The 10,229-nt window shown below is 39.1% G+C and overlaps 1 protein-coding gene across 1 annotated transcript in view; it reads right to left on the reverse strand.

The window, feature by feature from the left end:
* The window catches only part of LOC104169500 (decorin-like), a gene marked incomplete at its 3' end in the record, with an annotated part of 17,371 nt that overhangs the window by 994 nt on the left and 6,148 nt on the right, over positions 1–10,229 (reverse strand). The gene's annotated exons all lie outside the window — the stretch shown is intronic.

Genomic DNA, 10,229 nt, shown 5'->3' on the forward strand with positions numbered 1-10,229 from the left:
TTTTTTTAATAGAATGTGAAATGCTAAATGAATAATTGGTAGGAAAAACTTATAGACACTAATAAAGTCTCTATATGGGCATCTAACAGAAGTGGACTTCTCTGGATAGAAGAGTCTTCTTACCAGTGAAGTTTTTAACAAATATTTCTGAAGCTATATTTGAACTCATCTGGGAAAGATCTCTCTGCAAGTATTGCCAGTATCTCCCCAGCGTGATGGTCGACTGCATGATGTTGCTCTCAGATGAAAGATATATACCTATATATTAGCTTTTTTAACATATATATCTTAATCTCAAGCACGGTGTTGCAAACACAGTGAGATATGCTTGCCCAGAGATAAAATATGGTTTGCCCACAAAGGTTGTGGAGACTCCATCCTTGGAGATATTAAAAAGTTGACTGGACACAGCCCGAAGCAACTTGATCTAGCTGACCTTGCTTTAGCAGGGGAGTGGACTAGACAAGAGGTGACCTCCAAACTCAACAATTCTGTGATTCTGTGATGTTTAACATTCATCACAAATGTAAGTGTTTTCATGCCTGGCACGTAGGTTTCTCTGTCAAAATCCAGTGTTAAGCAAAACCTCTTTCAGTCCTTCTTAGAATATAAAGATACCTACGTAACGCAAAAAAATAGTTGGCTCTTATTTGAAAGGCATATGGCAAGCCATGGAAAGAAGTATATGTTTGGTACTACATTTAATCCTTTTAACCTACATAAAGAGCACTATTTTATAGTTACTACTATAAAACTTTACCATAAACTCTAGAGAGGCCACAGTGATGTGTACTGGAGCTTTTTACTACAATTAGTGACACAGTAATAATTCATTATAGATTTGGCCATATTCTTAACAATATCTGCATGCAGATGAGGCCTCCAATTTGTCTTTAGGTGCCTCAACTGAAACTTCCAAAGTGTTGAGCATCTCACAGATCCCACTGGTGTCTGCTACTGCTGTTTGATGCTTAGCGAACCCTGGAAACAAGATTGCTTTTTGAGTTATCTATATATGGGTGCAGGAGACCTAAACCTTTCAAAGGTGTTTGCTTCTTTTAATCCTACTTTTGAATTGACATTAGTCCGTACAGAGCATATTCTGTTGTCCTACTATTACAAAAGTTTGGTTTGTGAATTTAAAAAACATCCTAGCCACTCTTTCAAATTTATTTTTCCACCTATAAGTCCTCTAACATTAACTAAAAAATTATTAAAATATTTGGATCTGATATTTATTAAAATTGAGTACAATATACATTAACTTCACTGAGTTTTAATCACACCAGCATCCAAAAGTTTTAAAAAGCACAACAATCAGCCTGGGATGAATTAGTAAAAGCTTCTACTGTACATAAAATGACAAGAACCGAAGGTGATATTCAGTGCATGAATATATGATATAGATTAAGATTCTTCATATTACTAAAATAACCTTTCCTCATTCAGGCGTGGACTTCATTTTTACTGAAGGCAGTTGCAAAACCCTCATTACTTTCAGAAGTGTAGGACTAGAGTTCCAAATATATAAAAATGTGATACCATATAATTTGTATGTTGGTTGTCTTTGGACAGTTTCTGTCCTCAGCGGACAGGAATGATGTCAGTAACTAAAAATTCTTTCCCGAAACACACTACTTTTTCAAGACCATAATTTTGTTATGAGAAGTTCTTACAGTGTAGCAACTTTTACAGTATTTTTCACATATAAATACAAAAAAAAAAAAAGGTTTAATTGCTTGTATTCAAAGACATATTACTATGTTCTGGTTGTCAGTACATTTATATTAGTAGACTAGTATCTGTAAATAAGTGCTTATGGCAGAAGCTAGGGCACGTGGGAGCTATACAGCTGTCCTTTATGTGATGTCTTTGGAACATACTTTGTAAGAACACTTGGATTGCCACTGAAGGGATAATTTGCCAGAGACTAAACTTCAAACTAAATTTCCAGCTGTACATTTTGAGCTCCACACGTCACCTTCTAAAAGCTCAAGTGTTATCCCTGAATAAGGTAGAACTGACAATTTCTCGGAGCAATGAACTTAAAATTTAAATGTTTCATATTATAATGATAAGGCAAACTTAATTATCAGATATCCATTTGTGAAAAGTGATTTCTAAAAGCTTCCTATCTTGTACTAGAAACTAGAAGGATGTACAATACAATAATTAGCTTTGCATGCAAAGAATATAATTGCCATCCCTTAAAATGTTAAACTTGTTTTATTACCTGGCTTGTTTATATTCTGTTATTCATTTCCTGAAGCTGTTTTTAAAAATGTTTCAGAAAACATCTATATAAATTATATTTGATTTTTTTCTTGACTTGTCTGAGTTTTGAAGAGCAAAACATAGAGGAGTACAGGATGGACCCCGGATGCTGGAGAGATATTGCATTACCATTAAGCAGTTTAGTATATCCTCCAGCTGAAAGCTACATCAACTGGAGCTCTCAAGTGGAGGAAGCGTTTATAAATGGGTGGGTCTGGATATTGCCTTGTAAAATCAGCAGCTAAATAGTTCAGGACTAAACTGTGTTTGAGGTGTGGACTGGATCCAAGTGTTTCATCACCCGTCACATCTACATTAGCTTGAAGAACTGTGCTTCAGCTTGCAGGTCCAGGTCTCTATACAGGTAGATGTGTCTCCAGACAAATACATGTAGAAGGAGCATTGGTGTAGTGCAAACTAGTCCCTGTGCTGGATATTCCCTGCCTGGAGAGCAAACCTTCGAACCTTTCCGGTCAGGACAGGTCAAGAGACAGTCAGTTCAGATGAATGGGGGAGCCTGAACTACCATCACAGCGCGACAGAATTTGAACCGAATCGAGAAAACTGTAATCTCACTAGATGCTGAAATGGTTCTTGGCTCCTGGGATAGAATTACTATTTCCCAGGAGTATTTTTTGATTCCTCTGTCTAGGAAACCCAGAAGTTTAGAAAGGAACCGTGGGCTGTCCTTACTACTCATTTCTGAGAAACCCAAGGGATGCCCATATACTTCTGAAGCCATGTTGTACAGTATGACTGCATGTCCACCTACAAATGCCTTCCAGTGAAAAATATGTAATACCAACTGAAAGAGGAACTGGTGTTGGAAAATATCGAGTCACCTCTCAATCATTTTAAAAACAGTCTACACAAGTATTCCAGGTCTTGGCTGTCATTTTTTTATACATAAAAGCTTGCTTCTTAAAAAGCCATATGAAAATCTCTCATGGCAGTCTGATTTTTTATGTGAATAACCAGTGCTACACAGTTTGCTGTTCAGTTCCCTGGAAATATTTCAGGCCTCTGGCTCCTAAGATTAACTTATAACTGACTAAAGATTTAGATTCTTCTGGCTTTCCCACTGTATGCTAAATTGAAAATACATGTCTTTATTTATTTTGGTTGAATAAAACTAAGTCATTTACCATTGAAGTTAGGAAATACATTTTGAAAAACTCTACTTATTCACAAATAAGTAGAAATGATATAGCTCCACCCTTCCAAAATCCTTGTTTACACTGCAATTAAGAGCCTAAAGACTCTGGAAATATAAAGTATTTAATAAACCAGTTCATGTATCCTTAGCCCTAAAGACCATTTTGATTTGCATTAAAATATTTCTTTGGGAGAAATCGTGAATTCCTTATAGAAGTTGAACAACCATCAGTTCCTGCAGCACAGGTCAGATCTGTATTATTCTCTGCAGATTTCTGTAAGTAGAAATTTTCTTCTCTTCTACATTATCAACCTGTAGCACTCAGTTATTCCCATGAATGTACATGTATGCATGTGAAAATGTATGCATATGAAAACACATAAAGAACAGAATATGCCATAGAACTACCAAGTGGGAAAAAAAGTCTGTAAGTAAGCTTGAAATATTTCATTTTGTTAGTCAGGACCAGCTGAACTTTTATTATACCTGGCAGAATTTTTCTTAACTTTTTCTTACAGCAGTCGCCACACCACAGATTATTGGAATAACCAACACAATCAACATGTATTCACCAAAATCCAGCAGAGCTGGATCATCCACAGGTCTCTTTCATGCAGAAAACAAGGGCCCACACTCACTTTTGGAAGCACTGAAAGGTTCATCTACAGTCACCTAGATGTTTGGTGGGGAGATGTTAACAGGACCAGGAATCCCTCCTTAGTGGGAGGACGGAGAAGAAGGTAAATTTGCAGAAATCAGGCTTGTCTCTGAGGGATCCTATCTGGGGTGTAGTTTTTTCTCATAATTTCTTAGGCAAATTAGAGTGTCTGGCTGTTTAGCTGTGATGGCCTCACCTCCTGGAGAGGACAGAAGGCTAAAGGGTCTGGAGATTGTTAAGAGACCAGAAATTAGGCAGAGAAGAGCCAAGGCTGGTATAATTCAGCCCTTCTCCAGCCCCTGAGAGAGCAGCAATCAGCAGCTAGCCTTCTCCTGTGTAGCACTGCACCAGCCCGACCAGCACACGCTGCCATTCAGCCAGCCAAACAGGTGTAGGAGATGTAGCAAGGATTTGGGAATAGCGTGAGGACTAAGGGAGGTTAGGGGGTTTGGTATACAAGACTGGCTTTATCACTTTTGGAGCTGAAGGAATAACCTGCTTAGCTACAGGAGCTGTGATCAAGCGACCATGGAACTGTTTAACCCACAAAAGGAGAAGGGTGGCTTTTGAACCCTCCTCGCTACGAAGGCGTTTCAGCCCACTGCTCCAGTTTCTCAGAAGCAAGAGCCACAAGTCAGTCTGCAACTTGGCGTGGGGCCACGTTTCTGCTGAAGCCATACGACTATGCAGAAAAGGAATGCAAGATTTATGGGGCCAGCGAGGGAGACTAAGCAAATGGGAGTCTGAGTCTGAAGCTCAGAGATGAGGACGCTTCTCTGAGAATTGCATCCTTGTAACACTGAGACCACATAGTCAAAATAACAAATAGGTAAACTGCCAATTATAAACAATTCTAACAATGCAACAGAGCTGATTTTTCTGTTTGTTTGGGGTATTTGGGTTTGGTTTTTTCCTTCCACATATCCTTTTTACAACAAGCAGGGATGGAGCTTATTCCTATGCATAAACTTTCCCTTCCTCAGCTGGAGAGAAGGGGCCAAAAAGCAGAGAGACATCTGAACACCATAGCTCAGATAGATACATGTATTACTACATTGCAACACTCACGATTATTATCACAGGGGCCATAAAACAGGGTTCTTTTCAAAACTCCTTCAGTTTCCATGAACAGCTGCTGCCAGCTGAGGAATTTGGGTTGAACTACATGTAATTCCCAACCGTGATCATCAGCGGCTGCTCTCCCGGCGGACACAACCTCTCCAGCAGCCGCCGGCCCTGCCTGTGCACGCTCCTGTCTGCCCTCCCCGGCTCCAAGCCCAGCTCTGCCACATCCCACTTGATGGGAAGCAACCCTCCCAGGGGTGAATGCCCTTAGTAATGCCCTGAGTGGACTCTGGGGTGAATGAGGTGAATGGCAAGCTTACGGGGTCAGGATACTTAGTCACGGAAAATGATAGGACTCACGGACTGATTTCTGGAAGGATGGCAAGGAGCTTAACACAGCTTTGAATGCTTTGCCTTAGAAAAGTTCGCTGATGCTTTCACAGGCCATGTGCTTCAGTATTTACTGGAAATTTGTTCTCTCTTGTGTGGGGTGTGCAAATAAGAGTAATTTCATTATTTGCATCCTACCATCCATAAAATAAGAAACAATTGTTTTTTTCTACAGAGAAGTATCTGCAGCCTCCTTTTCTCTCCCACATTCAAAGTAAAAGTTTGTTCTCCACCTTCCCCTCACTTGCTATGAAATCAGCAGTAACATTTTTTTCCCAAGAGACATAAAAAAGCAGTGTCCATTAGAATGCATGAGACTATTAAATTACATCTTCTTAAAGGTGATTCACAACTATTTTTCAGACTTTTTTTCTGCTCTTCAGTCTATAAGACTCATCTTCCATTAAGATCCATTTTGGACTTCTTTTGGTCACAGATTATTATTTTTGCATACCTCTGACCCTTCTCATAGGAAAGAACCAGAAAATGAACTCCATCCCCTGCTGAGGTGGCCTCTCACAAACGCAGATCTACTGATATGTTACTACACTGGGGTTTTTTTTGTTCCCAAACATTTACAACATTGCTTCCCAGAGTAGAGTGAAGAACACAGAAAAATAGAAACAAATTCACACATTATGATCAAATGCATAATTCTCCATTACGATAGTACTAATAGTTATAAAGACCCTAGCAAAGGTTAAAAATAAATGCATTGCTGTAACTGCTCTTTACCATTCCCACCCACTCTGTGTAGTGAACACGTATTTCAAAGTATAACGGATATTGCAAGCTACAGATGTTATGAATTATTCTTCAGTGCTAGTCACATTTTTGGTACAGATAGATTCAGCCTCCTGGCTCCAAAAGCTAATATCTAAGAGTAATGACATATTCTTGAAACTAAAATCAAGCAAAAATCTGTGTTCTTTCTAACTGACTTTTAACTTCAAAGGTCTAGAAGGTATATGCCTTCTCAAGAAGCAGTGAAGTATTTTAGAAAGGCAGAAAAATATTCTGAAATAATCATGAGACTTCAGGGATTAAGACATTAAGTAAAAAAAAAAAATCAAACATTATGAGTTTTCTGAACTCCTAGAATTGCCAGCTTTACATTTCCCACTGTCATGGTTACAGACACAAAACATCCCATCATCAGAGACAAGCAACTGTCCTGTGTGATTCATGCAATCTGCCAGCACAGTGTGCGTAATGGCTTTAGTCAAAGTGGATGCAATGCAGATGTACTACCTATGAGTACTCATGTATTAAGGTGAAACATTTATTTATTACGAGTATTTTACAGCAGCCAGAAGAGAGCATTTAAGTGACTCAGAACAGTGAGCATTATCTAACCAATTATGTCTTGAATGATCCTTTGGGGTAATATAATTTGATGTTTGCCTGGTTTGCAGTTTACGCAGCAGGCAACAGATGACAATTTAAGGATAGCTCCCTCAGTCCTTACTTTAGGATTTACCAGAATTAGCACTAGCATAATGTAGTCACCATAAACAGTCATTTGGGGGGGGGTGGGGGTGGGGGGAGATATTCTCTGGTTTCAAGTAAACTTACCCCTTCCTGTTCTGACCACATGGTCATTGCACAGCCCTGGTTTTATTATGACCTGAGGGTAGAGGTATGTTCCTGGTTATTTCAGGTACTTCTAAACATAACATGGTCGTTTTTCATAAATGTTGTAGGATTGTTTTCAACCTACTTTCGTACAAGCAAACAATGGAAGGAGCTGCTGTGACTGTGTCTGAACACAGTAAATAATATTTAAATAAATGGTGGGAGGGAATTTCCTGACTGAATTGGGGAGTCTGCAGACCTGCTAGTTCCCCCTTTCTACTAGATCATGTTGTATATATCCTTGTAACTTAGATATTTTTGCTTTGTTACTTATTTAGTTAGTCATTTAGTGATAGACCTTCCCCAGGTCAGCTACGACTGTAACAGCTGTCTCCAGCCCAGGGGATGTGAAATCTCCACCATAAAGTGACAGAATAAAGAAGAGAAAATAAATTTTGCCCCCTAACCCTGAAAACAGTAAGATTTTAATTCGATTCTTATCTTAAGTTCCTTCTTTTTTCCTTTCCTGAATCTGAAACTTTCTATACATCTACTTTCTTAATCGTTTCTGTTATAGCTTCCCTTGAAAAGGCAAGATTTTCCCTTTCATGTTCATACTATCCCTTCTTTTCTTTTCAGTGCAATCTTCCCAGTTTGAAGGTATGGAAATCAAAGCTGAAGACCTAATTGAACTTATGGAAAGAAATGGTGTCAGAGAGGAATGATAGCACAGCTTTTTACTCCTGTTTGTTTGGCTAACTCAATTATGCCTTTGCTCCTACATCTCTGAAGTAGAGATATTCAACAAAGAGATTGGTTACTGCACCACTACCAACACTCTTCTTCCATGTCACCCTAAAATATGAATTAATTGCGAACCTGTTTAGTTTCTGAGACCCAAGCTGGAGCAGTAGAAGGGAAAGCGTACACTCCAGCATAGAAACTGAGGTCATCCTAGGCTTTCACATGTTAGGTGGTGCAGGAGGTGCAGGCAGAAACTGGTTGTGGGATGACCTGTTGCACATTTCTGTTGCGCTGATGACGTATTACAGAACCAGATTGTAACCCCATTTACACTTGCTCCTGTTTTAAATGCTGCAGCAGTTCTATAAATAATTTGTCCATTTGTTGTTTTGCCATTAAATTCCTAAAGTTGTCATGAAATTAGGTGGGCAGAAAAGGTTTCTTGTTTTCACTGCTTTTTAAAATATGAGTATTTATTGCATTCTTTTCTTATTGAAATTGAAAGTGCAAGCATCCTCTCCTTAACCAATTTTTGTAGCAACTCAAGGCATTCCGAACAGATCACAGGAAACAAACACAAAGCTGGTGTGGGTGGGATGCTGTCCTGGGTGCCCTCTCACATAAGAGCATGCATGCAGAGAGCACATAAATTCTTTAAATATCACTTTTCACCTTTTTCATTCCCCATTGACTGCCTAAGAAGTTTGCAGTAGAGTTGCCTATATAGCAAATGTAACCCTGCTAACAACAGGGTCATTTGTACAGAGCAGTTTGAGTCCCATAATTGGTCCCATAAGTTGAAAACTACAACTCCATCCCCCCACCCCTCCAAAAAAACCCATGCAGGCATGGTCCTTGGTCTTAAGGTCCCTTTGTGTCTGTGTTAATTGTTTTCATCTCTTTCCTTGCAGAGAAGCCAATGAGCAAGTTCTACTCCATCTATCTACATTGCTTTCATAGTGTAAAGGACAATAATGCTCTGTGTGAATGCGCCCCTAAGTATAACACAACCGAAGAGACCTAGAATTTCAGCAATTGTCAATATTGCTTCTCAGGGCAGGTATGTAGAGCAATGCTCTCCTGGGTGTCCTCTCACATAAGAGCATGCATGCAGAGAGCACATAAATTCTTTAAATATCACTTTTCACCTTTTTCATTCCCCATTGACTGCCTAAGAAGTTTGCAGTAGAGTTGCCTATATAGCAAATGTAACCCTGCTAACAACAGGGTCATTTGTACAGAGCAGTTTGAGTCCCATAATTGGTCCCATAAGTTGAAAACTACAACTCCATCCCCCCACCCCTCCAAAAAAACCCATGCAGGCATGGTCCTTGGTCTTAAGGTCCCTTTGTGTCTGTGTTAATTGTTTTCATCTCTTTCCTTGCAGAGAAGCCAATGAGCAAGTTCTACTCCATCTATCTACATTGCTTTCATAGTGTAAAGGACAATAATGCTCTGTGTGAATGCGCCCCTAAGTATAACACAACCGAAGAGACCTAGAATTTCAGCAATTGTCAATATTGCTTCTCAGGGCAGGTATGTAGAGCAGGAAAAAATAAGTTTAAAAAAAATTGCAATGTATCTGGAGGGATATATTCTTAAATTTGAATTTTAGGAAAAGATAAAAGTATATTCAGAAAAATACTCTTTTTTTTCTGTAATATGATTATCTTCTTTTGGCCCACTTCCTTTTAATCACATGATAGGTCCAGGAAATAAGTAAAGTAAAATACAGACCAGTGAGTTCAAAGTTGATAAGGAGGGGACACTTTCAAATCTGGATCAGAGAGAGGTGTTTTGAAAATCTGCCTAAAACTAGAACCTGTTCTAAATACCATGGTAACTGGACTCTGTGAGCAGAGTTTTCCTGAGTAGCTGGAGGTTAGTACTGCCAGTTCCTTGCTGTTATCATTGGTGGCTTCATATAAGATCCAAATTCCTAGGTCTCCTCCCTGTTGGCAGTGGGTTCTCAGTGAACATTGGGAAGGAGCCTTTGGACTCTTTAGCTCTTCCTAAGACTTGGCTGGGAACCTTTTGCAGTTGAATATCACAGGCTTTATGTTGTGAAAACACAGAGAGTTTATAAATAGTTATATGTCTTACCAAGTAATACACCCTGTAAAAGTGTTCAGAACATAATATACATAACATAGGTGTCCGTAACACTAGAAGGTGTCAGCAGTGACCATTTAGTATGTTGTAAGCACTGTAATCACCTGCTACGACCTGTAATAATTGACTCACATTTTACTATCTATCTATTAGCTATTTATTTGTGCATTGGGAAATTTTAGAAATGAACCCTTGTCACAGTGCAAACCAGAAAACAGTCACTTCTTGTATCGCTTGGACTTGGCAGTCAGGATT

The sequence above is a fragment of the Cariama cristata genome, unplaced genomic scaffold (assembly GCF_000690535.1).
Source record: "Cariama cristata isolate BGI_N322 unplaced genomic scaffold, ASM69053v1 scaffold17651, whole genome shotgun sequence".
NCBI classification, from domain to species: domain Eukaryota; kingdom Metazoa; phylum Chordata; class Aves; order Cariamiformes; family Cariamidae; genus Cariama; species Cariama cristata.